The following is a 26,709-nucleotide window of genomic DNA, read 5'->3' as shown; positions in this document are numbered from 1 at the left end:
CTCAGGTGTGTAGAAAAGTCACACTCATTCCCCTTCCCCTTTACTTAAAATCCTTTTCACTCTCTACCCTCAGCCAAAATTCAAATGGCCCCGCCAAAGTCTGGTTTGTGCTGGTGTTGTCCTACCTTCCTTCTGCCTCTCAGCACCTTGTGTCCAACTGCAGGCTCCTCTGTGTGCCAACACAAGACTCAGCCCTCGGTTGGAATGACCTCATCTCCCACCTAAGCCCTCTCCAGGCAGGAGACCTAGAATTTTCTCTGGGGAAGAGTGGGGCATTGGTTTCTGTATTGCCTGAATGCAGCACAGTGCTTGGCTTCAGTCTGTTCAATGTCCGTGATGTGAAACACTACATCTTGAAGTCGCCGATAACTGCCCACCGGGACTTTTTAATGGTGACCTCTGCCTCAGTTTCTGCATCTGCAAAGTGTTGAGAAAGACTCCAGAAGTGGGCTGACAGGAAGGAAGTACCTCAAAGCCAGTCCTGCAGAGGCCTTCCTAGATAAGTGTCCTTTTTCTCTATCTTTGACCTGCTGATCCGGCTATCTGGGGACATCCATCCAGAAGGCTCCCTGGTGACAGGCTCTGCCACAAAGATCCTATCTACCACCAACGGAACTTCAAAGGCCTCTTTATCTGCAGGCCCCCACCTCAAGGAAGGTGGATTCCTAAGAAACTTCTTCTGGTAAGCCTTTTATTCTGAGCAGACCAGGCACACCCGCCTGGTCTTATCTGTAGTGTCCCTAAACTGTTGTCTTTCCAGGAAGGGTGTCTCCTATCTGTAGCCCTCCAGGAGGCAGAAGAGCAGAAAGTCCATAGAAGCCTGGCCTGCACTCTTTAGCCGATGCCTTTGGGACAAATAAGGCCACCTTTCAGAGAATGCAGCTCCTCCAAGCTGTAAACTGCAGTCATTAGGGTTGAGGTGGACGTGAGAGAGGACACCAGAATGTTTGCCTGTAATGATGCCTTGTAGGGAAAGAGTAGAGCTGTGAAGCAGGGGGAGGGGGGAGGGGGGATGGTTTCCAGGAAGCTCATTATTCTGCCAAAGGTGAAACTGCAGAATACAGGGGCGCCTTCTGAGAACTGCGCATGCTTGCGAGGGAGGATGGGGGCCAACAGAAGTGCGCAAGTGGGGGTGAGCTTGAGGGACAGTACAGCGAAAGCCATTCCTTGCCTGGAAATAAGCTCAGTAGGGGTCTTCTCTGGGGGCTGAGCAAGGGGGCTGCGAGGCCTTGACACAATAGCCCCCCCGGTGCTGACAAAGGTCCTCATCTTCCTACCTTTTCCGTAGAAGTGTCACGCAGCTTAAGAGACAAGTGTGGAATCCAAAGGGGTACTTCCTTCCCCAAGGGCCCTGTAGTGCCAAGGGCTTCTCTAAGAGAAAATACGGGGCCTCTTCATTGCCACATGCCCAGAGTCTAGAGCGGGAGTTCAGGAGTGCCTTCATAAACACCCACTTCATGTGTGAAGAGAATAAAACTATCAAAAGGGAAGCATTCGGAGAACGAGAAAGAGAATTACCAATTTCTGTGGCTAGATGTCCCCACATGGCGTATCTCTCCCACTACTCTGCTCTCTCCTCCTCCTGAACCCAGAGAGACATCCAGGCCTAGGCTCCCTCACTTCACCTTATGCCTCCCAATCTTCACCCTTGAAGACCTATGTGGCAGGGCCATACCACGAGAGTGCCCGCCACACGTTACATGCTGATCTCTGCAGTGATGACAAGTTACCCAGCCTCTGATTATTCACTGAGCCCTCAACACTCCTGTTTCCACAGTACCCAGCTCCAGGTGAGTTATGAGGATCGGTACAAGGTGCTCAAGTCTGGACTCAGCACCTCGATAACTTATGCCTACTAGTTGATTACTTGCCACCACAGAATCTGCACACACATGGTTGTGAAGGCACAAGCCCACTATCCCAAACATTCAAGCATACTTTGCACTTTGCACTTGGGGTCCTAAGTCCTTTGGCCATGCTGACTCTGTATCTTTCTTTCCCGTGCTAAGCCTCAGCTGGCCAATGATGAAAACTGTTTGGTTTGGTTTGGTTTTTTTTACAACAGCTGCCTTCCCCAGAGTCTGCATCAAATAGCACAAAGCAAGAAGCTTCCTTCCTAAGGTTGGTCTAAAAGGTGTTAAATGATTATATTAACAACAATTACAGCTCCCATGACTATAGATCAGTCAGCCAGCATATCTCTCTCTCTCTCTCTCTCTCTCTCTCTCTCTCTCTCTCTCTCTCTCTCTCTCTCTCTCTCTCTTTCTCTGTTTGGCACTTCAGGCCCATATACCCCCATACACTCCCAGGCACTCTGGTTTATATGTGCCCCACTAATGTTTAGGACACTCAGCTTCGATCAGTGGTGCCAGGAATTTAGACTCCAGCACCAAGATCTCAGAATGCATCCGTCCTTAGGCTGCACAAGCTGTCCTCTGCCTTAAGGTTTTAGCCTGAAGAATGAGGAACAGCAGAATACCTGAGAATTTTGCCACACCCCATTTTCCCACCTATGTGTGTGCACCTGTGTGTGCCACTTCCAATCACAGCAACACTTGAGCAAAGTCAAGGAGTCAGTAGAGACTCTTACACCTGAGTGAATAATAGGCTATGGGTCCCTAGACACATCACTGCCCCGACTCTCACTCTCCTTACCTATAGAATGGACACAGGGAAGCCCTGGTCTGTAGGAGACACGTCTGTGAGAAGGGGTTCATACCACAAGTGGTGCCTGTTTGCTATTCCCAATGCTTAGGAGCAGAATAGAGATCCGCCAAGCTGTGCAAATGACAGAGTCATCAGACATCTCTGAACCTAAGAGACTGTCATAACTGCTAAGTTAGAGATAGGCAGTTGTTTAAAAATTCCTTGTAAAGTCTTAAAACATCAAGAAACTTGGCCAGTGGTCCTATCTGATGTCTACAGAGAATAAAAGTGATGATGGTGGTGGAGGTAGTAGTGGTGGTGGCGATGATGATGATGATGACGACGACAGCGTTTATTGTAACAGTGGGGCTACTGAGATAACCATTCTTTTTTCAAAAATCCAAAAGTAGATCCAAGCTTTTACTGACAATTGGCTCTAGCTTCGTTGGGCAGTAGACCTGTTTTTACTTATTGCAGAGGTTTTATTAACAAAGGACGTACAGAGCCGGGTGTGGTGGTGCACACCTTTAATCCTGGCACTTGGGAGGCAGAGGCAAGTGAATCTCTGTGAGTTCACGGCCAGCCTGTCTATAAAGCAAGTCCAGAACAGCCAGGGCTGTTACACAAAGAAACTGTTTCAGAAAAAAACAAAACCAAAACAACAACAAGCTAAGCCAAGCCAAACCAACAACAACAACAAACCTGCAGGGCAGAATTTTCCCTTCGCTACAGAAACACAGTCATGATGGAGTTCTCACTGTGCCATGGTGCCTTCTCTGTCCATCATAGCATGGGAGGCAGAGCAGCAATATGCAGAGCAAACACAGGGCTTTCCAGTGTTACCACTGGGCTGGTATAGACATAGGCTTTGAGGCATCGAATAAAGGTGGGGAGCAAATGCCCATAGACACAGATACAGCCCTACAAGCACAACTCAGGACCCACCTTCACGGGTTGGATGGAGGTGCCACGGGAGGGTGGCAATTGGAAGGCTCAACCTGAAGCTGTTGGCTAAGGACAGAGTATAGATGGATAGATTCCAGTCTGAGTATCGATGGATGCCTTTTTGTTTGTTTGTTTGTTTGTTTTTGTTTGTTTGTTTGTTTGTTTTTGTTTTTCGAGACAGGATCTCTCTGTGTAGCCTTGACTGTCCTGGACTCGATTTGTAGACCAGGCTAGCCTCAAACTCACAGCGATCCGCCTGCCTCTGCCTCCCAGGTGCTGGGATTAAGGGCGTGTGCCACCACCGCCTGGATGGATGGATGCCCTTTTTCCATTTCTCTGTGATATGCTGTGGTCATGAAAATGAGATGAGTCACCCAGACTAACTGTGATGGAAGACGGTATACCGTAATGAGTAAAGTCACAGCCTTGAAGGCAAGTACCAGCTTCAAACTTAGCCATCGTATGAAATATCTAGATGATCCGTAGTACAAAGTACTTAACTTGGTGTCCTTGAACTAGGTGTGACATCTGCCAAATGGAAACAGTGCCAATGAAGACTACGAAGTTACCACACAAGAGTTTCAGAAGCTCCCAAGGCCAAGGTGCTTAGTAACATGGAGCCCTGACCTAATAGCCTATTGCTGTCTATGGATTCTGTTTATGCCCCTTGAAATGAAAATGAAAACATTTCCTTTAAAAATCCTGGTTTTAACCACTGATGCTGCCTAAATGTCGTTGTTGACCTGGGGCACCATGACATAGCACCAGTTGCCTGGACTGCAGGCATAGAAAGCTAAGATCTCACAGTGCTAAGCCTTAGGCGGCAGTAGGCTTTCTCTGCTTGGCCTGTCCCCTGTGCTGCCTCCTCCTGTTCAAACATCCTTTGTGTCCAATTGGTCAGATCGGATGGGACCATCCCAATTACTTCACTTCTTCACCTTGATGACCTCTTTACAAACACGAACTCCGAATCTTTACGGTTCATCTGGAACAGAGTGCCACGTCACCTCACTAAGCTCTGGAAGCATCACAATGTGTTCCAGCCATTCTGAATGGAAAACAGAACTGTGCCCATGGGTGGCATCAGAGAAGGGATGAGCTCACACATATGAAGTCCCAGTCCCAATTCAAGTGCTATATGAGACTCCCCTTAAGGAAGCCACACCCCAGCCACAAACAGCTCAGTCACTGTTACAGAAAGGGCTCTGAATCCTTACTCCTTAGCCAGGCATGGTGGTATATAATCCTGGCACTCATGCACCTGAAACAGGAGAATCAATGCGAGCCTGGCCGAGTAGCAAGACCTGGACTCAACAAACAGCAATGAGGAAGACAGGGAGAGGCATAACCAGCATCAGTGCCCTGGCCCTGTCTGCTCACCTGTGTAATGCAGATCCCTCCTCTCTCAGAGGAGTTTGAAAAACACAACATGGAAGCAGGAAGGTGCTGTTGGGTGTGATAGCATACTCCATTGACCCCAACACTCAGGAGGCAGAGATAAGAAGATCTCTAAATTTGAGGCCTGCCTGGTCTGCATAGCAAACTCCAGGGCAGTTGGGACTACATAAAGAGACCCTGTCTCCATGAATGATTGAATGAATGAATGAATGAATGAGAAACAAATGAAAAATAAAAAAAAAAAGAAAAGAAAAATGAAGAAAAGGAGGAGGAAGAGGAGGATCAGGAGGAGTAAGTCTGAGCTAGCACCACACACAACTGCATACTGTATCAGCAAAACCTTGGGGTAACTCAGATCTGGACATGACCAAGCTCCTCTTTCTTCCAGAAACGATTCTCTGAGACTACTCTAAGGCGCACATGGAGAGCTATGAACAGGAGAGGGTTAGTGTGACCCTACAGACAAGTCTTCGGTCCTTGCCAAGCACTGGTGAATGCCCTGTTTTCTGTGAGGCTTTCGTGCTGCCTGCATCACTTGTCTTGCTTCCAGGCCCTGAGAGTATTCAAGACCACGATTGTTTCAGGCATTGTATTTTTCTCCACAGGCCTGCAGGCAACCTGCTTGATGGGCTTAGCCATTTCCTATGTGCATTTTCAACTGCCAGAATTGCGCTCAGAAGAAGAGGAGATGTGACCAGCAGCTTTTGACTCATGTCACCTGAGTATAAGTCCCACTCGATGCACAGAAAAGGAAGAGTATCTAGAAATTGCTTTATAATGGAACTTCTATCCATTAACCACGTAATTGATTTCTTCATTTTTGAGAAGGGGGTCTCACTATGTAGCCCTGACTGCTCTAGACTTCATGTAGTCCAAGCTGGCTTCGAACTCACAGTGATCTACCTGCCTTTGCCTCCTAAGTGCTCAGATTAAAGATGTGTGCCCAGAATTATTGTTTTTTTAATCAGACAAAGGCAGGGGCTGGTGGAGGGGGTTGGGGGGGGGGCATGCAGGCAGTGAGCTGTGTTTCAGTCCCAGGTCTGCAGCTGTGAGTTGGAGCTTCAGTTTTCTCATTGGAAAAGAAGAGGAGAGAGTTTGCGAGAAGTGTAGTCTGAGCTGCTGACAGTGCCTCCAGCCAGCACTAGACCGGCTTCCAGAACAGTTGGCCACTTGACCTGCACAGTAAGCACTGGCCCTCCTCATCTTTTCTTCCATCCATCTCCACAGGCAGCTAAGTGCAGAGCTAGGTCTCCCAAGGTACAATCAAAAGATTCGGGATTGGGTCCTGTTCACAAGTCCACCTGATCTTCCGTTCCATGCAAACAGCGCAGTGGAGGCCGTCATGCCCAGGAAGGACCCCTCTATGGTGTGGCAGCCTCCCACTGGGTCTGTGCAAGGACTCTCAAGAAAAAGTAAAACAAAACAAATTTTAAAAAACCGACCAACAAACAAAAACAGTGGCATCAAAAACAATGGCATCTCTTAATTTCCACTCAAGGCCAAATTCCAGGCAGACCTCCCTTCCCTTTGCTCGCAGAGGAAATGCAGGCATGCCTTCCTCACTGAAAAGAATAATCTAGAAAATGCAAGTGTGATTACTGAAAGGCATGACCTGGAGGCAAATACAACTGATTGCTCATAGCCATGTGACCTCCCTGGACTCCTCCGTCTAAGCTTCAGTGACCTGTCTGCCATGAGAAGGGCACAGTCTTTAAGAGAGACAAAGGGCACAGCACAAAGCAAGTCACTTTACTTTAAGACAGAATGTCTAAAATAATTAAGCTCTTAATTTTTTTTTTCAAAGGCATCTTTTCAAAATGCAAAGGAAGCACCAACTGCAGTGCTTAAGGAAACCAGGGACCGGAAGCAGAGTGAAAGCAGTTCCTAGCTGGGTGATAATTTTGCTGAGTAAGCAATGAGGATACTGTTCATACAGCCGGGAGCTCCAGGAACTCAAAGGGTTTTAAGAGACATGATCTCATTGTGATCTTTTTATTAGCTTCTAAGACAGGTTAACAGGTTCCTGCCTCTCTGCTGAGACAGGGAAACTGCAGGCTTGTGGTCTCCCTGGACATACGGAAGCCAGGCAGCTTGTCTGAGCTGCTTACACAGCGTATACCACAATCTGTTTCTTTATCTGTGATCCCTCCCGAGCCAGGCAGCACAGGTGGAAATGCTTTTTCTTTGAAACTTGTTTGTTAAAAATAAAATTGCTACAGCAACTCTCATCGAATCCTGGTTTTGTTTTCTCTAAGAAACGGAACAGAGTGAGGAAACCCCTTGGGATCCATTCTGGGCCTAGCTGACAGTCCAGCTATTTCCAAGATGTGTTTCTCAGACTAGAGATGGGCAGATGGTGTTCCTCTGTAGGCAGGGCAGGGTCATGCTAAGGGCAGGTGCTGTTTTCCCTGAGTTTCCCTATTAAATACCTTTTATTTCATCTGTTTTGTTTTAGTGCTGGAGATTGAACCCAGGCAGGACTTCATGCATGCTACCACCGAGCTATACCCCAAGTTATACCTCAAACCCAGATAAATGGCTAATAGGTCTTTTAGCTTACCCTTCTGAGAATCAATCTCTCTCTCTCTCTCTCTCTCTCTCTCTCTCTCTCTCTCTCTCTCTCTCTCTCTCTCTTCTCTCTCTCTCTCCCTCTCCCCCTCTCTCCTTCTTTTTGGCTTTTTGAGACAGGGTTTCTCTGTGTAGCCTTGGCTGTCCTAGAATTACTCACAGAGATTCACCTGCCTCTGCCTCTCTGAGTGCTTGGATTAAAGGTGTACAACCACCACGCCCAGCTCTTCTGAGAATCTCTGTTCAGCTCTCACCTCGAGACCATTCTGGAATCTCCTACTATTCATTACGCACCGTTCTCACCTTGGAACTCCACCTTCTTTTTCACCATCCTAAAGCCTGCGTGAACTCCATTGCCTGGATTCTGACCCAAGGCTCAGGGCTCTACCCCTGAGGTGACTGCCAGGTGTCAGAATGACAAGGACACCCTTGTGAAAAGTTCTGTGCAGAGAGCCCTGCGGGATTTCAGAGCGCATGACAGGATAGTAGGAGCACGGTGGAATTAAAGCATCCTTGGTTGACACTTCCTTTCTCTCTCTCTCTCTCTCTCTCGCAGGAAGTCCTAGTTCCTCCTTCAGCCTAGCAGGGCTTAGGTTCCCAGGCCATTGCTCAATGGAGTGAGATCATGTCTCTGTGGTACTTAAATGCCCTGCCCAAGTGCAGAGTGGGCCGGAGCCATCTTTGGTTCCACAACTCCCAAGATGCTGCTCCTCTGTGACCATGTATAGAGAGGAAGAACTAGAAGCCCAGGACAGGTCCTGATGGTAGGCTTGCACTTGGAGAAGGATGAGAGGATAACTGGGAGGTCTTCTAAGCCAGGCTCCTGTGGCTTGATTGATGGCTGTATTTTCCTGGACCATCTTTAGTCCTCTCATCCTGAGTGCCTGCTTGCTATCTCTTCCTCCTGCACTCAGCTCTTCTCCGGAGGACTCCTTAAAAAGAAAGTATCTGTGTATTTGTGGTGACCCCTGTCTGTCCCCTAACCCACTTGAGGAAACTGCCATCCCAGGCTTTACCAGTGAAGACAAGTGGGACCATCGCAAGAGCTCAAAGGCTAAATCTGAGGCTCCAAGTTTGGCCTCAATGAGGAAAGCATGCTTACTTTCCCCCACAGGGTACTACGTCTTTGTGGCTAGAGAGCCTGCTGCTAGTGGCACCCATGAGTCAGATCTTAGTCTTTCCCTGGGGACAAAGAGCCAACAAGGACAGAATGCCATGCCAGGTTGACTCAGTTACCCCAGGACACATTGGACACCTGCTGCTGCGAGGCACTTTCTCCTGCTAGTTCTCACGCTTACAAGCTGAGAGCTGGCATCCAAGTCAGCCAGAGAAGGAGACCAGATCAGGTCATCAGGAGCGTGGAATGAAAGGCTGAGGCATTTTTCTGTGTAAGTATGAGGACCTGAGAATTTAGACAGCCAGCACATGGGTAAAAAGCCAGGCATGGCTCTGCATGCCTATGTGCTGGGGGATAGAAACGCGAGAATACAAGTTCAGCAAGATAGTCTTTTTCAAAAAATAAAGTGAGGGGAGGAGGTGTATAGAGAACTGACTCAACTGGTTTTTTGTTTGTTTGTTTTTTGCTTTGTAGAGACAGGGTTTCTCTGTGTAGCCTTGGCTGTCCTGGACTCACTTTGTAGCCCAGGCTGGCCTCGAACTCATGGAGATCTGGCTGCCTCTGCCTCCCAAGTGCTAGCATTAAAGGCATGCGCCACCACTGCCCAGCCTTAATTCAACTGTTAAGAGAGCTCATTGCTCCTTTGGAGGACCCCATTTAAGTCAGCAGGAACCAAGTTCTGACAGCTCATAATTGCCTGTAACTCTGGTTCCAGGGGAGCCTCCTCCCCCCCCCCCCCCCCCCCGCCTCTCTCTCTCTTCCTGACGTTCATGGAGCTCACTATGTAGACCTGGCTGGCTTTGAACACAAAGAGATCTACCCATCTCTGCATCCTGAGTACTGGAATTAAGAGTGTGAGCCACCATGCCTGGTCTTAAAATTAAATGTTTAAAAAAGAAAGAAAGATTATTAAACAGACTCAACATAGACCTCTAACATCTACATACAAATGGGCACCCGTATGTAGACACACACACACACACACACACACACACACACACACACACACACACACACACACACTCACACACTTACAAGCTATGTCTGAAAGGCTCAATGCAGTCCCTGACTCAGTAAATGAGAGGACATATATACCAGGAGAGAAAAATCCACATCTCATGGCGTAAAGCTTTTCCAGGAACTCAGCCATCTGGGAGGTGGGATGGGCTAAGGCTCGAGCAAGTACAGTGTCTTTGGCCAGTGACTAAGGAGGCCAGTACATCCAACTACCAGGGCAGGGCTGACTTGGGTTGGTGCCTTGGCTGGCCCTCACTTAGGGTGATGCATTTTCCTGTAAGTGCTGTCTAAGTCCAAGGCTAGAACTGTCTGACCTTCCCTGGGGTCTGACACTGGCCAATAATGAGAGATGCTTCTTAAAAGAGGCAGAAAATGCCAGGGCTCTGGAAGCTATGCATGGAAAAAAAAGATTAGACAGATCTGGGGAGGAAAGGACGATTCATAGGTACAAGTTACTTCCCAAAAGCTGTCCCCTGTTGATTTAGCTATGAGAGGTGTGAGGATTACAGGACAGGTCTGCATGCCAGGCTGAGTTCTGGGATGCAAGCCAATGTTGATGGAGCAGTGACAGTACAAGAGGGCTGAAGCACATACACACATACACACACACACACACACACACACACACACACACACACACACACACCATACAAGATCTTATGTCAGAGAATCTGCCTTCAATGTATGTCCTATAGTTTAGGTTCTGGTACTGATAGAGCTTAGGGGTTGGGTGTGGGGGCTCCAAAGAAAATAACAATCCTGGCCCTTATACTGCTGAACCCCTTCCCAGTTGAGCACCATCAGGTAAGTCATTCAACAGCTCTGGGGTCCACTCACTCTGCTGTAAAAGGAAACGCAAGCACCTCCTTCCAAAAGGGTCCACAGAAAGATGCCCTTCTTGTAAAATGGCTTTGAACAGGGCTTGGCCCATGGTAAGCCCCTGACCAGTTCCCATGAGCTCTTCTTACCAACTGTAGATCTCACAGGCTGAAGTTGACAGTCCAAGGTCCCCTTTCACAACTGAGACTCAGAGGATGGCTATGGGGACAAAAATGAGTCACTCACTGTCACTGTATCTGTCTCATAGGACAGCAGTAACACATTACCACAGGCTGGATGGTTTAAACATCAAAAAGTCACTTCCTCATAGTTCTTAAATTACAAGATCAGACATCAGCCAGGCCTATTTTGACTAAGACCTCTCTTTTCCACTTGACTGTGGCTACCTCCCCCAAGTTCCTCAGCTGTCTTCTTTTGGTGGCATCTATGTCCCAATTTCTGCTTCACACACCAGTCACACAGGCCAAGGCCACATACCTGTGGCTTCACTGAACAAAATAACCTCTTCAGAGATCCTGTTCGGGAACACAGTCCTATTCTGAGATAGAAGATGAGGAGATGAGGATGCCAACCTAGACTTTAAGGGGCATGACTAGACTATAGCAATCACCACCTTCCCCTGAAACACCATGCCTGATAGACACACCAACGTTTCTTTTTCTTTCTTTCTTTTTTGTTTTTTTTGTTGTTGTTGTTGTTGTTTTTTGTTTTTGTTTGTTTTTTTTTGAGACAAGGTTTCTCTGTGTAGCCTTGGCTGTCCTAGACTCGCCTTGTAGACCAGGCTGGCCTCGAACTCACAGTGATGTGCCTGCCTTTGCCTCCCGAGTGCTGGGATTAAAGGCGTGCACCACCACGCCCTGCTAACACCAACGTTTCTAAAGAAAAACTTTTAACTTCGGTCTACCCAGAATCACATTTCAAATGGAAGACAGGTCTATACGGCTCCTGTGAGAAACGGGCAGGAGCATGTGACCCAGAGTGGGTCTCCCTCACCTTGAAACACTCCACCTCACCTGTGCTGGTTTACAAGCCAAAACTCAAGGACAGTTCTTCTACCTCAGGACAGACTGCTTGCCAAGGGATTGAAAGTGCCACTGCCGATGTCCCTGGTGACAGAACTCAGCTTCCTAGAAGGGATGAGAAAGCATGGAGAATGTGTCTGCCCATCATGCCAGTCCCTTTCTTCCTTCTGTGTGAGTGGAGGGCAGGCTATATTACGTGACGTTCACACATTGCCAGGAACCTGCTGCCCCAGTGGAGGCTTCTCAGAGACACAGGAAGGGGCGATTCTCCCTAGCTCTTGAACACAGAAATTGAGCAGCCACCCCGGTGTCCACTGAAGAATCATGGGAACTGAGAGCCCACTTTGTGAGCACCTGAGGCTGACTAAGGACTGGCCCTAGGCTGAGCTTTGCCCAGGGGGCCTAGCATGTGATGATTGCTTACCAAACAAGCACTCTTATGTTCATTTCTAAAAAGTATCTCTCTCACCCCTCCCCTAGCTCTTCACTCTCCTCTCCTTGTGAATCAGCACTTTCTCCTAGGGAGATGGTGAGCAAAGCAAGAAAGGGGACCATGGTTTCCTTTCTACCTTGAGTGACAAGGCTAGTTTAAATCATTCAGGAGAATAGAAGCTGTTCTCTAGGACTGACTTCTTCCTCTTACAAATACTTAATACTGCCAAGTGGGTAGGAGCATGCCTTTAATCCCAGCACTCAGGAGGCAGAGGCAGGTGGATAGCCATGAATTTGAGGCCAGCCTGGTCTACAAAGAGTTCCAGAACAGCCAGGGCTACACAGAGAAATCCTGTCTCGGATAGATAAATAAATAACCCTAATACTTGATACCTTTCCCAGCCACATTCGCAAACTGCCCTCTATATCCCTGGCACCAGGGACAGGTCAAACACATCAGGTACATAGTTGCTTGGCAAGTTTAAAGAACAGTCATGGGCAAGAGGGACAGGGGGCAGTAAGCACACAAGCTGCCTCTGAGTTCTTTTCTCACAGATAATAAGTGCCCACAAAGAGGACACCCAGCCACTGGCAATAGGGAAACCAACCAGACTTATACCTTGCCCATCAAACTAGCAAGAGATGGCCCAAAAGACGTGTGTGACAATGTGGTGAACAGGACCCTGCACCCAGTGAGTCGGGGTGCAAACTGTTAAGACTCTTCTGGAAATAGCTTGACAGTTCCCAATGGGTCGTGGAGGATGATCAGCAGCCTCAGAGGCAGCAGTGTTGCTGGCCTCCCTGTGTAAACCCCCAAGAAGCTTATACACTTGCCTCCCAAAAGGAAGAGCAGAGAGTTCGTCCCAGCAGCACTGGCTGCTGTAGAAACAGAAGAAATGAAAAAGAAGAAAGAAGGTCATCATGCGATGTGTCGCTAAAGAGGAGGACAGATAAGCAATCCTCCAGAAAGGCTCAACACTGCCCACTCTCCATTCCTTCGGAACTACCCACTCAAGGAGGCCAGCTCTTTGTTGGGTGCTATCAGCTCATGGCTTGCCCCACAGAGCAAAGCAGAATTCATGTACGAAAAAAGCAGCAGGCTCCAGGAAACCTTTTCACTTGTCTTTTTGCCCAGGAGACTTTCCTGAACAAAGAGCCTGGCCCTGAGCCATGAGCCCTGGGGAGCAAGGAACCTTGTTCATTCCATTTAAACCAATTTGCCAACCCAGACAGCAGCTAATGGGCAGTCCACGCCCTCGCAGTCATCGATACCACTTTCCAAATCAAGTTACCAAATTGGTCTTAAAACCACTTCAAAGGGACCCGGCTGACCGTTACCAATGAGGCATCCAGCTGCCCATGTGACCACGACTCCCACTGCCAGTATCCTCCTCCACAGCACCGGGGACAGAGGGACAAGCTGGCTAAGTGCCTGAGCCTCCAGGATGGAGCTAGAGTCCTGTGAAAATGAAACAACTTTAGCCAGGAGGTTAAAATCAAGGAAGACCAGAAAGACAAATGGGGCGCTTTGAATCCTTAACACAGGAACTGTGTGATGTTAGTATGCTTGTTAACCCCATGTTATACGTGAACATACTGAGACTGAGAAAGCCAGGCAAGGTCTCCACCTGATTAGATGGGGAAACCACAGTCTGAGCTCAGGTTCTGAGGCAAGCTGGTTTTATTGCAGGTGCAGATCTCAGGGCTGGAATCTCTTCTCTACAGCTCAACAGAAAATGTCACCTGAAACCTCCCACAAGAGCCAAGAGTCATTTTGCAGGAGATGCTTGCTTCCGTTACTCAAAAACAGAACGCCAGCATTTTCTGGAGTGCTGGGGGAGGACGAACTATTTAACCGCCTCATCTTTCATCACAGGTAAGGCTGAGCCCTGGGGACATGGGATAGCTTTCCATCCAGGATGCTGAGTAAAATGTTCAAGGTCACGCAGTCTGGAAAGAGAAGATGGCTCACCTTAGACATCAGGCATGAACTTCACTTCCAACACTGAGTGTGTTCCCTGACCAAGCATGACGATTCATCTTTATGCTTAACTGCATCTTCAGTCCCCTTCTAGTGACTTCTAGGTGCTCTGCGAGGGCGTTTGCAGGGAGGACCTAAGACAATCCCCATCCCCCTGAACATAAGCAGCATCATACGGACTGGGGTCTAGCACTGAATTTAAAGGTTAAAAACTGAGGAATCCAGGTGGGTACCAACACTCCCTCTCTGCTTCCTGACTACAGATGCCGAGCAGCCACCCACCTCAGGCTCCTGACACCAGAGCCACAGGTGTTCTCACTGCCATCATGAGCGGCACCCTCAAACAGGGAGCTAAAATACAAAGTTCCTTTAGTCACAGCAAGGAGAAAAGTAGTACACTAAATCACATGCCAACTTTTCGTTAGCAATAAAACTCTCTAGATGGGCCTATGTCAACTCTACTACCATGCACAAGATCTATAAACTTATTGTCTCTAATAAATAGAAGACTGCACTCTCCACTCCCAATGAGGGAACATTTGATGCTGCCTGGAATCATTTTGAGTTGCCATAACTAAAGATCAGGGGTTTGCAGAGCCACTGGTCTTAAGTAGGAAGAAGGAGAAGGAAACTGCTAAGATGTACAGTGCAGTCAACTGTTGGACTATCAGATCTAAAATGTCAACAGTAGGAGACTGAGAGGCCCTAGTTTAGACCCCATATGTGTCTCTGTAACTTTTTTATCCTCAGGCCATGCGAGGAAAACCTCTACAGCTCTCATTAAAATGCTGCTTAGCGATTTGTGTTAGACTCAATGGAACCCTTTTTATAGCTAGCGTGTACAGACTCTCACAAAATCTCCACCACAGAGAAGCCCTAGGTTGAAACTCATCCCGTGAACTGTTTTCAGGATGCTTGAGGAATCTGTCCTTTTTGGTAATACTCCTGAAGACCTACTATGAGTCAGAGCCCATGTTAAGATGAGTTATGGTATCACCAGCAAGCACTGCTTTCTGAAATGCAGGACTGGAGTGCCCATCCCCAGACGGCCCATGGGACAAGCCCAGGCCTCAGAACCATAACCCCATATAGCACATTCTATTTTTTCAGAACCTTAGGAGAAAAGCCCAAGATAGAATAATAATCACAGTTAAAATGACATCCTATAAAATCTCACAGACAGACCTGACAGTTTTAGAGCAGCCGATATTTCAATAGATAAAAGCTGATGCCTAGCTTCAAAGCAGAATTGATTCAGAACTCTGGATTTTGTTTTCCACTGAGCGACGCTGAAGCTTGAGGTACCTGACATGACAAACATGCCACGTACAGTACATATGAGCCCAAGGGTCGGCTCCACTCTCCTGGAGACTTCATAGTCACTCCGGAACTGTCATATCATGCTCTCTCAGTGTAGTTCAACATCTGTATAGTGGGTGGCTGCGCCCCCTGCTCCCTCCCTTCCAGCCTCAAGAGAACATTATAAGGGTCAAAGGGGGAGACGTTTTAGCATCAATATCAGCATACAAAATTGTAAATGAGGGTATTTATGTTAACAAGAGGCAGTTGTGAGCTCACAAGGACCAAACTGTACTGGTTTCTATCCTTTGTCCCAGGCCAACAGACTTGAATTAAAGTCTTTAGATAAGCCATACAATTTAAAAGATCCACTTCCAAACCCAAAGCAAAAAGCAATACTACCGGACACCTGATTAGGGGGATGACAAACTAGCCTCATGGGCATGTTCAAGAGTGAACTGGGAATGTAGGACTACACTCCAAGATTCAACCGAAAGTCTGTGGATCTGGAATGAGACTGGCTGGACTTAGGATCACTGTGAGAAGACAGTCATGACCCTGACCCCAGTGTGAGCTCATATGTAAAAGGACCCATGGAAGACCTCAAGGTAGGATAATCCTTAGGGGGAAAAAAAAAAGACTGAATCCCAGCACTTGGGAGGTAGAGGCAGGCAGATCTCTGTAAGTTCCAGGCCAGCCTGGTCTACAAAGAAAGAGTTCCAGGACAGTCAGGGCTATTACACAGAGAAGCCCTGGCCTTGAAAAAAAAAAAAAAGAAAGAAAGAAAGAAAACTACCCACTTCCTCAAGGGGAAAAGTCTCATTCTGAGCTGTGTTCAGGGCCAAGCTGGCAGCTTGCAATGCTTACCACGGACTGTCCACCTGACAGGCCCTACTCACTGAAGAGACATTCCTCTGAGCATGCGCGTCTGGGTAGCGTTATCTATTTTAGGTTAAATGAGGTGAGAAGGCCCACCCTAAATATTGGCCACATTATTCCACAGACTGGGGTCCTGGGAAAGTACACAATGGAGAGAGAAAAGTGAGTGCCAATGCTCACCATGCTCCGCCTTCTGACTGAGGATGAAATGTGACCAGCTGTCAAATTCCTGCCACCATACTTGTCTGTTTTGATGGACTCTTGAATTGTGAGCCAAAATAAGTGTCCTTCTCGCTGAGTATTTTTATAACAGCACCAGGATGAATAATTTATACAAAGCTCGACAGTGGAAGACTGCTTCCTCTAAGCTTCCGGGCTATGAGCCCACAGACTGAGCCCGCAAGTGAAGAAATGTAGAGTCTCTCACATCAGGAGACCACGATTAGTCAGAGGCATGATGGTCATGGTTAGAATGCTCAAATAAACATTCGCACGACCAAAGGAATATGCATTGGTGTCCCAGAGGCGCATCCTGTAGCAGGAACTTGGGACCCCAGCATGGCAGCTGAATAAGGGACATCATAAGAACAAAGACAGCAAACATTCACTTGGGGGGGTGGGGTTACTACTGACCAGATGCAATGAGGATGGTCAGAAGTTGAATGCTGGACACATCACAGGCCCTGACTTAATAGTCTAGTATTCTTTGTGTATCAATAGAGTGAATTTCCACAGCAACATTTATAAGGCACGGTGGTAGATTCATACCGCCCTCTCAGAAAGCAAACTGTGCTATGTGTGGGATCATCTATACAACTGCCATTTTAAATATTAAAAATAGCTAACAGGAACAGCCATGCCCCGTCACATGACTATGAAAAAACAGTGGAACCAGTAAAAGGAAACTTTACTTAGATGGAAATCTCTTCTCTCCAGATTCTGAGGACCTGGGAGGTGCACAGGAATCCCTAAACCCTTGGATGTTGCCTTAAGCTCTGGCACCCCTTATTCCCATGAGGCCCTTGGGCAAGACTTTCCCTCAACTCTCGGTACCATCTAACCGGACAGGCACCATCACAATGACTCTGAATGACATCCAGCAGCAAGAGAGGGCCCTGAGGAGTATGGCTGGCAAGAAGAACCAAAGCCATGAAGGCCCCTCAGAACCGAATGCGAGTGTTGTGGACCACGATGCTCAAGGCCTTGAAGTTCCAGTGTATCCTGCACCTGGCTGAGATGTCTTTTAACGTGTTCTTTATCCAATAACTTGAGACCGTATGCTATCTTTCAGACCATATCCCGTTCCTTCCAATGTCTTAGCCCCTCCTCCTTCAGGAAGCATCTGTGCTCCATCCATACCATATCAGGGCCCGGAGCCCTAATATAACCCCTACACATGAGTGATTATTGAATGAGAAGGAAGGCAGAGCTGGGTGGGAGCGTCACTGAATAGGCATGCTTTCCTCCTCAGTACCCACAAAGCATTGGTCTACAGAGAGATGAAAGGAGTCACCTCTAGCCCCGCACCTAACATCACAGACTGAAAAAGTAAATAGCATTTCTATATCACACACCCCCCCCCCGCCATGGCTCCATTCTTGACATCACTGCTAACAAAACAATACACCTGTCACAGGAGGACCCTAGGACAAAGCAGTAAAAAAATGCAGTTGGAATTTAGTTCATGCCCAGCAAAGCGTAAATCTTTCTGTTGTGCACATTATGGTTTTTGTAGCTTTCAGAACAAATGGCATCACTTTTTAAAGGTGTCATTTTCCTCTAAGCACTTGAAGAAAACAAATGTCAAAGCCCCCAAAGGGAACTTCAATTTGAGTTCATGCCATCTGTCTTGCTAGGAGCTTTCAAAATCATGCATTTGTGAAACCACAGGACATATCTGCACGGTAAGGCTTTCCTTTATACCATGAAGCTGACCATACTTGGAAGCACCTCCTGTTGTCAATTCAAAATGCTGTGCTCAAGGGATGTAGGATGCATCCTTCTGAAACCATGGAACTTCATCTGTACTCAAGAAGAAACACAATACAATTTGGCTCTCTCCATCCCCGGATGGGACAGTACCCTCTTACTAAGCCTCACTCTGTAAGATGAATTAATTATTTGTATATATTAATGAATGCAGGAAATTACTATAGCAGCAGTAATTCATAAACCATCCATCGTATAAATAAAAGACACAGAGTTGTTAGATTTTTAAAATTTTATATATTTTATATATATGAATGTTCTGTCTTCATATATACCTGCATGCCGGAAGAGGGCATCAGATCCCAATATAGATGGTTGTGAGCCACCATGTGGTTGCTGGGAATTGAACTCAGGACCTCTGGATGAACAGACAGTGTTCTAAATCCATGAGCTAGCTCTCTAGCCTGAAACACGCTAGATTTATTATAAGCCTTAAAGCACTAGAGCTAGGCAGATGTCAACCCTCTAAGCTATCTTGGCTACTTCCGGTCCAAAATCCCAAATACTTGCACATGTTCCATTTGTGCTGTTTCTGCTCCATCAGGCCAGTTCTCAGAGCAAACTGCTCTTGTCCACATGCTCCTGGTTACCCTATGGCAACCTGCTATCTTCTTTCTGTCTCCTCCTCCTCTTCCTTCTCCTCTCCTCGTGGTCCTCTTCAGACCTCAAACCCAGGAACCTCAGCTCCACTTACCTTTCTTCTGCCAAGCCCAGGCTGTCAGCACCTAACTTCATTAGCCAATCAGGGGTAATTGAATAGCATTCCTTACATCACATGCATACAGGAGATGGTTCAACATACTTCACAATCCCTGTGGCAGGGTGGTAACCAGACCTCAGGACACTGAAATCAGCATCTGAAAACATAGGGTGCAAGACCTTCCGCCAACAACACTCCCTATCTAGAAACCACTGCTTTCAGTTTCGCTCATAGGCAACTGTGTCATCTCTAGCAGGTGAGGAACACTGTTTCTGGGATGAGGTAAGGGGCAAGACAGGCCCTTGGGTTCATCTTACCCCACCCCGACATCACATCATCTGCCTTCGTTCCTTGAACAGCCTATCAGAGGTGTCACTTGTAGAGAACACGAAGCCACTGAGATCCAGCTGGCTGGCTTTAGTCTTGAGGAGATAAAGCTTCTTTGGAAGAACCAGAGCAAGAGCATCGTGAGAAGAAACTAAGGGACCCAGGTACAGATCTCCAAGCAGCTGCAAGCCAGACGCAGCATGTCCAAGGTCATGATGAAAGGTAATGAAGAATCTGGGATTCAGATCTTAGCTCAGTCACTTACTTAGAACTGTCAAAAGTATCTTTCCTTTCAGAGCCTTGAGTTTGACCTCTGCAAACTAAAGATGATAATGACCTGCCTTGCATACCTAAAGATTAATTAGACCATGTGGCCAGCAGTGGTCTCATGAATTGCAGGTAAGACTGCTATTGGTGGGCAAGCGGGGGCAATGACGGGAATCTGAAGGAAAAGGAGTTGAATCAAGTAATGTAAGGTAATTAATTACCCAAGGAGGATGCAGGAGGCAGAGCTGAGAGGGGTGGTGACGGGGTCTGTAGTTACAGTGGGAGCTGGGAGCTGGACATGTACTTTTGTTCTCTAGCTGAAAGTTACTTTCTATGTCAAACTCTTTAAAAGTCTAAGTGAATGGGGAGTCTTTTCTTTTCTGGGGGCTTTGTCAGTAAGAGAATCTGTGGCCAGCAAGGTGCCTGAAAGGGGGTTATTAAATGGGGCAGCTGGCTAAGCAGAGGTAAAACCAAGCCAGGTGACACAATGGGCATGGTTGTATGGAGGAATCCATGTAGGGCTCCTTTTCAAGTATGGCCTGTTCCTTGTACACCGGATTCATGACAGAGCATAACTGGCCCTAAAGGATATAGCAAAACTGCTTATCCACTTTCCCTGCTGCTCTTTGAGGATGGACTGTCTCTGGGGAAGAGCAATATCTCCAAGGCCAGCACATAGGATGAAAGGAGCATTCATACAACAATAATCCAGATTCATAGGGCAGCCAACCAGCATCAGGGCAGCCACAGAAACCAGGGTCATTACCACTCCATCCCTTATAAGCAAAGCAGGAGCATTGCCAGGGCCTGTGCAATCAATCAGAGAGAGAGAGAGAGAGAGACAGAGAGACAGAGAGACAGAGAGACAGAGAGACAGAGACAGAGAGAGACCAGGCCTGAAGCGCTTCTGCCTGGAACAAGCAAGCTGCCCAACTCTTGTCTCAGAATCACTCTTCCCCCAACCCCACCACCTTGAAAAGCCACTTGCCCACATGTCTCAGCATGCCCTTATGTCAAAAGTCACCACTAACACCTTCCAGAAGCGTGGCACTGTCGGTCAGTTGAGGTCTTGGTCATACATCCTGGACACTTCTTCCTGCATATGAAAGACCTGGCTTTGACATATGTTCTCAGCAATCCTATAGAGTAAAGACTGTGACCATCATACTTTCCCAGTAAGAAACTGATTCAGTACCTCCCCTGATCACACAGCCAAAGGCTATGCTCTGTGTCACTGAAGCCATCCTTGCTTCACAGTCTAGAGACTATAGGCCCAAGAGTGGACTTAGGTGTAATTCTGATGCATACCAGCTATATGACTAGAGACAAGGTGTTTTTTTCTCTTTGAAACTTTATTTACTCCTTAACAAAAAGAAATACATAATTTGCCATGTGCAGGCTGAATTCATATTGAAAATAGAATGAAAATGCCTAATCTAGAGTGCAGCACACAACAGGTACTGTCTAGCGAGAGGAGCTGTCTGGTTAGTGCATAGAGGAGACAGACTTATGTACCGATGCATACACAGACAGACAGAAAGACACACACACACACACACACACACACACACACAGAGAGAGAGAGAGAGAGAGAGAGAGAGAGAGAGAGAAACAGAGAGAGACAGAGAGAGACAGAGAGAGAGATACACCTACTTGGCCCTGGCCTCTCTAAACAGGCATCAAATTAACCTCTAGAACAAAGACAGTCAAGAAAAGTATACAAGCTGGGCAGTGGTGGCGCACATCTTTAATCCCAGCACTTGGGAGGCAGAGGCAGGTGGATCGCTGTGAGTTCGAGGCCAGCCTGGTCTACAAAGTGAGTCTAGGACAGCCAAGGCTACACAGATAAACCGTGTCTCGAAAAACAAACAAACAAAAAAAAAGGTATGCACTACTATTCATGCAAACAACCAGCAGGTAGGCAGTGCTGCTTACTTCCTTCTAACTGGGGGGGGGGGGGGGGGGGGAGAGAGAAAGAAAGAAAAGAAAAGGCTTAAAATGAAGAAAATTTGAATAGGGTCTTGTTGGAGCCCATCATATGCAGGTGCAGTAACCCAAACAGACCGAAACAATCCTCCTTGTTGCTTTCAGCCCGGCCGTACAGACCTCAGAAGTGACTGTCAATTGCACCCAATCCCTGCTTCTCCAGTGAGCAGCAGGCAAGTAACCATCACAGAGCCAGCAGTCTGTGTGGTACCTGCCTGCAAATCCCAGCTCTAGGGACATGAATAGAGGATGAAGAGTTCACAGTTATCCTCAACTACCCAGTGAATTTGAGGCCAGACTGGGTGACATGAGATAGTGTCTCAAAAATATAATAGGAGTTGAAAAGGCTCTTTAACCTTCCCCCACATTCCTAGAGATTAGATTCTCCCTCCTAAGAAGGCACTCCCCATCATTTTAGAAAGCATTTAAGGACTTTTAAACATTACAGAGCTAGTCAATACAATAGTCCAGAATTTCCAGCTCAAAGGTTGGGAGAAATGTCAGTGTTTGTCCTTTCCTCCTCTGGGATCCTTGAGGGTCCTCTCTCTTGTCTCTAGGAGACCCATTTCAAGGGCCCAGAGGCACCCTCAGGCAACCTCCTTGCCGCTCAAACAGCGGGGTGGCATTCCCAGGAATCTGTATAACAGAAGCAGGAAACAGGGCAAAGTGGCCCTGCCGAGTTTTCCAAAGGAAATGAGTCAAGTGGTGTTATGCAGTCACACATGGCCAGGCGAGGAAACGGCATTGTCTGGAGAGCAGCACACAGGGTCTTACATAAGGGGCACCCTCTCATTTTCTGACCATGGCCGTATTTGGGGATTGGCAAAAACATAAGAAAGAGCACCTCTGGCCTGTGTAAACACGATGTGCTTTAGAGTGGTGGACAGAGGTCTGGGTGGGGATTCTCCTTGGCTCAATGCTAGGGGGGAAACTGACTCACATGTCCTCATGCCCTGCCACACACTGGTGAGGCCACTGCTCTGAGGACAGACTGCTAGTCTCCGTTTGCACAAAGTATGCCTTTAATAAGTGCCAAGCTGGGCCCTAAGGAAAAGTATGGTGCCACCCCATCCAAGACAGATAATTAAAGCAGAAGCCTTCAGTGAAGTCTGGACAGGAGTTCCCGGCAGTGCAAAGGGGAAACAGAGTGCTCAGGTCCACCAGGCACCTTGGAAATGAGCGTGGATAAGGTTTACATCCCATTAGTAGCAAGCAAGAGAGAGAGACAAAGAAGAGAGTCAGCTGCAAGGGGGTTCTCTGTGCACCACAGCCCTGCAGCACACACGTGTGCAAACACACACACCCTTTCTCTTCAAAAGTTGAGGCTCAGAGAGCTTCAGGCCTCTGGCTAGAGTCAATCCTCCATGAAATTTTAAGAAGATGTGCCGGGATAAAGGTAGAGTAGAGCCAGGCGTGGTGGCGCACGCCTTTAATCCCAGCACTCAGGAGGCAGAGGCAGGTGGATCACTGTGAGTTCGAGGCCAGCCTGGTCTACAGAGTGAGTCCAGGACAGCCAAGACTACACAGAGAAACCCTGTCTTGAAACCCCACTCCACTCCCCGGGAAAAAAAAAAGGTAGAGTAGAGATTGAGGGAATGTCCAACCTATGTTTGGGCCAACCTGAGACCCACCCAATGGGAAGGAGCCAACAACCGACATTATTAATGATATTCTACTATGCCCACAGACAGGAGCCTAGTACTCTGAGAGACTATACCTAGCCATGGAGCAAAACAGATGCTAAGACTCACAGCCAAACATTGGGTGAAGGATCAGGAGACTTGTGGAAAAGTCAGGGGAAGGATAAAAGGACGTGGAGGTGGCAGGAACTCCACCAGAAGAACAACAGAGCCAACTAGAGCCAAAAGGGGCTTCTGGAGACTGAGGCACTAACCAAGGACCATGCATAGATTGGACCTAGGTCCTCTACATAGATGTAGCTGATGGGCAGCTCAGGCTTCATGTGGGTTCCCTAGTAAGGGGAGCAGGAGCTTTCTCTTATATGGACTCCATTGCCTACTTTTTGATCACTCCCCCCGATGGGGTTGCTTTGCCAGGTTATAGGAGAAGAGGATGCATTCACTCCTCATATGACTTGATGAGCTGGGGGGTATGGTGGGGGCTCCCCTTCTCTGAGGAATAGGGGAGAAGAGGGAGGATAGTACTGGGAGATGAGGGAGGGAGCTATGATTGGGATGTAAAGTGAATAAATAAATAAACTAATATATATATATATATATATATATATATATATATATATTTTTTTTTTTTTTTTTTTTTAAGAATCAGAATTAAAAGCCAAGTTTGTTTGAGATTTCACTAAAGGGGATTTTCCCCTATTCTGATTGCCTGGTCTTTTTGTTTTTTGTTTGTTTGTTTGTTTGTTTCTGTTGTTGTTTTTTTAATTCTGTGGAACAAATTTAGAAAGTTTTATGAAGTCTTAGGAGTTCAGGACAAACCATTTTCCCCGTGACATGTTAGCAGTGAACCTGATCTGATGCCTAGTCATCCCAGGGTGCTTCATGTGGCCTTCACATCTCAAGGACTCTAGCTCTCTACGTAAAGGTAAAGCCTAAAGCTGACCCTGATGTCTATCTGACATCTGTCAATCCCCACCCAGGCTCTCAAGTGTCCAAATTTCAGCGTCCTATCCAGTCCCCACACCTCATCCTCCTCCTTTTTTGCAGCGGGGTTAGAGGCAGGGTTTCTCTGTCCTAGACTCACTTTGTTGACCTGTCTGGCCTTGAACTCACAGCGATCTACCTGCCTCTGTTTCCCAAGTGCTGGGATTAAAGGCGTGGGCCACCATGTCCGGCTGCCAGCATCCTTCTTTCTCTCTTATGACCTTGCTTCTTCCAGGCTTATCAGGCCATTTAATTGAAGCATATCTCCCCATGTGAATGGTCGAATATTTCCCCCACAAGATGTACATTTGTTTGTTTGTTTGTTTTCCCCCAAGACAGGGTTTCTCTGTGTAGCCTTGGCTGTCCTAGAGTCACTTTGTAGACCAAGCTGGGCCTTGAACTCATAGCGATCTGCCTGCCTCTGCCTCCCGAGTGCCGGGATTAAAGGCATGCGCCATCATGCCCAGCTCACATGATGTACCTTTATTAGCCCTTTTCCTTTTGTGTGATTGCACAGTGAGAGATGGATGGGGAAAGTTTCCTGGAAGAAAGTCTGCCATCTATGTCAAGGGTGATGACAATCTTTGCTTCATCATTTTTAATGGGCGAGCCACGATGGTGGATGGTAGTTTAAGGCTTAGAGAGGGATGGAACAGTCTGCCTGTCTGGGGAGCCACCAAGTTTCTATGCAGCCAAGTAGATCCCAGCACCATCCACTCATGCCAGCTTTGCTTACAAATAAAAAGGAGGAAAGAAAACCCTCAGAGTTCAGCTTAAAAGGACCTTTTATGCCTTGCCAGGCCTCTGCCTTGTCCTCACCATGCCTCTGTCACAAAGTACAATACATATGTTTATCTTGCTTCAAGCAGGGGTATATTAAAATACTTGAGGATTTTCCCCTCCTAACACTGGCATGTTGGCTCCCAGTGGCTGCACAGCCACATATCATGAATTGCAAAAGAGGCCATAAATTACTGCCTTTGCAAACACACAGATCTTTCCTGAGGTTGCAAGTCGCATCACTTTAAAGGCTGACTTTCTTCAAACTTCCAGGAACTGAGTGGCTCAGAGCCCATCTATTTAAAGGTCAGCCTAGCCTTGCAGTATTTGGAGGCCTGCCTCGGACACAGGCTTATTCTGTGCAGCCACACTCCACAGCCACCACAGGCAGGCAGGCTACAAGCAGCAGTGCGTCCCTTTCAAAGGATGCAAAAGATGCTGGGGGGGCGGGGGGGCGGGGTTCGAAGTGGGAAATGATTGGTTACCTCCCTCTCATCATGTGCCCTGAGATGGACAGGGATGGGATGATAGTAATGATGCTACAGTTGAATCTCAAAGCTGAGTGGAGGTACCCATGTTCAGGGACATGATGATCCTTCGTCCTAGTCAGCTCAGCTCTCTGGGCCCAGGCTCTGGGCGGGTATACACCAGAGAGTGATTCCAGGATGCCTATGAAAGCAGGCCGGGACCTCTTTCAGACCATCACAATGGAGATTTGCAGGGTTGTCTGTCCATTTCTCTTGCTGGAAACAGAACCTGGAACAACTTTAGGGGGAAAGTGTTCTTTTGCCTTGTGGTCAGTTCACTGTGGCAGCAAAAGTGCAAAGGAGCACAGCTTACACCGTGGCAGCCAGGAGGCAGAAAGAAAGGGTGACAGTGACAGGGAAAGAGAATGTGCTGACTGGCTTACATCTTCCCCCCTATGGAGTTTAGGCCCACAGCCTACAGGATGGCACTTCATATACCCAGTGTGATTTTATCCTCTCAGTGAATCGTCTCTGAAAACACCTCCTTTCAAGCCCATGCCTTATTAACGGTACAGTGTTGTTCGGTCCAGTCCAGTCGACAGTGCACATGAACTGTCCTGAGGAGGAAACTGCTCTCAACTCGGAATGTAGCACAGATGAGGGCACCTGACAGTCAGAGGGCAAGCTGGGGTGAGGGAATACTCAAGGGCCAAGAGGCTGGCTGAGATCAAGGAGCAGATTGGGGTCAGGATGGAAAACTCCTGGGAAGAAATATCAGTAGCAAAGGCCATTGTGGGCTAAGTGATCAGATGAGGTTCCTCTTGAGGAGAGGTTAGGGGCACAGACATGAGCAGTGGTGTGGTATAAGAAAGAGTACAGGTTCTGAAGGAGGTCAGATATGGGTGAGAAAAGGATCCTCACTAAACCAAGCCCATAGAGTCTATAGTAGGAGATGTCCCTTACCCACGAGCCGTATCCTAACTCCCATCACTCTGCTTAATTAAGCTCTGCTGACAGACTAGCCTGTGTCATGTAGTGAGAAAAATGCTAACTGGTTGAGCATATGCAAAGGTCCTGGGGTGCATGGGAGTGGCCCCTGTGGCTTGCTCATGACATCTAGAGAGATGGTCACTTGCTTGAAGTCACCCAGCAAGTGAGGAAAGGTGGTTGACTGCAAAGTCCCCATCTGATCCTAGAACATGCTCCCCTGCTGCGCTGCCTCTCCCTCCATACACACCAGCATCGTAAAGGCATCCCCGCATACACCCCCCTTCAGGGACTTTGCTGAGATGCTCCAGTGTCACATCACAGGAAGCAAGGAAGGCTTCAGAGAAGAGGTGGCATTCTCAGATTGCCTTTAAGAAGCCTTTTGATCAGAGGGAAAAAGGAAGACTGAAGCATGGGGTAAACAGAGGCAGCGAGGCC

This window comes from Acomys minous (genome assembly GCF_964271855.1).
Source record: "Acomys minous genome assembly, chromosome: 12".
In the NCBI taxonomy this organism is placed as follows: domain Eukaryota; kingdom Metazoa; phylum Chordata; class Mammalia; order Rodentia; family Muridae; genus Acomys; species Acomys minous.
Note: the sequence above shows the minus strand (reverse complement) of the source record.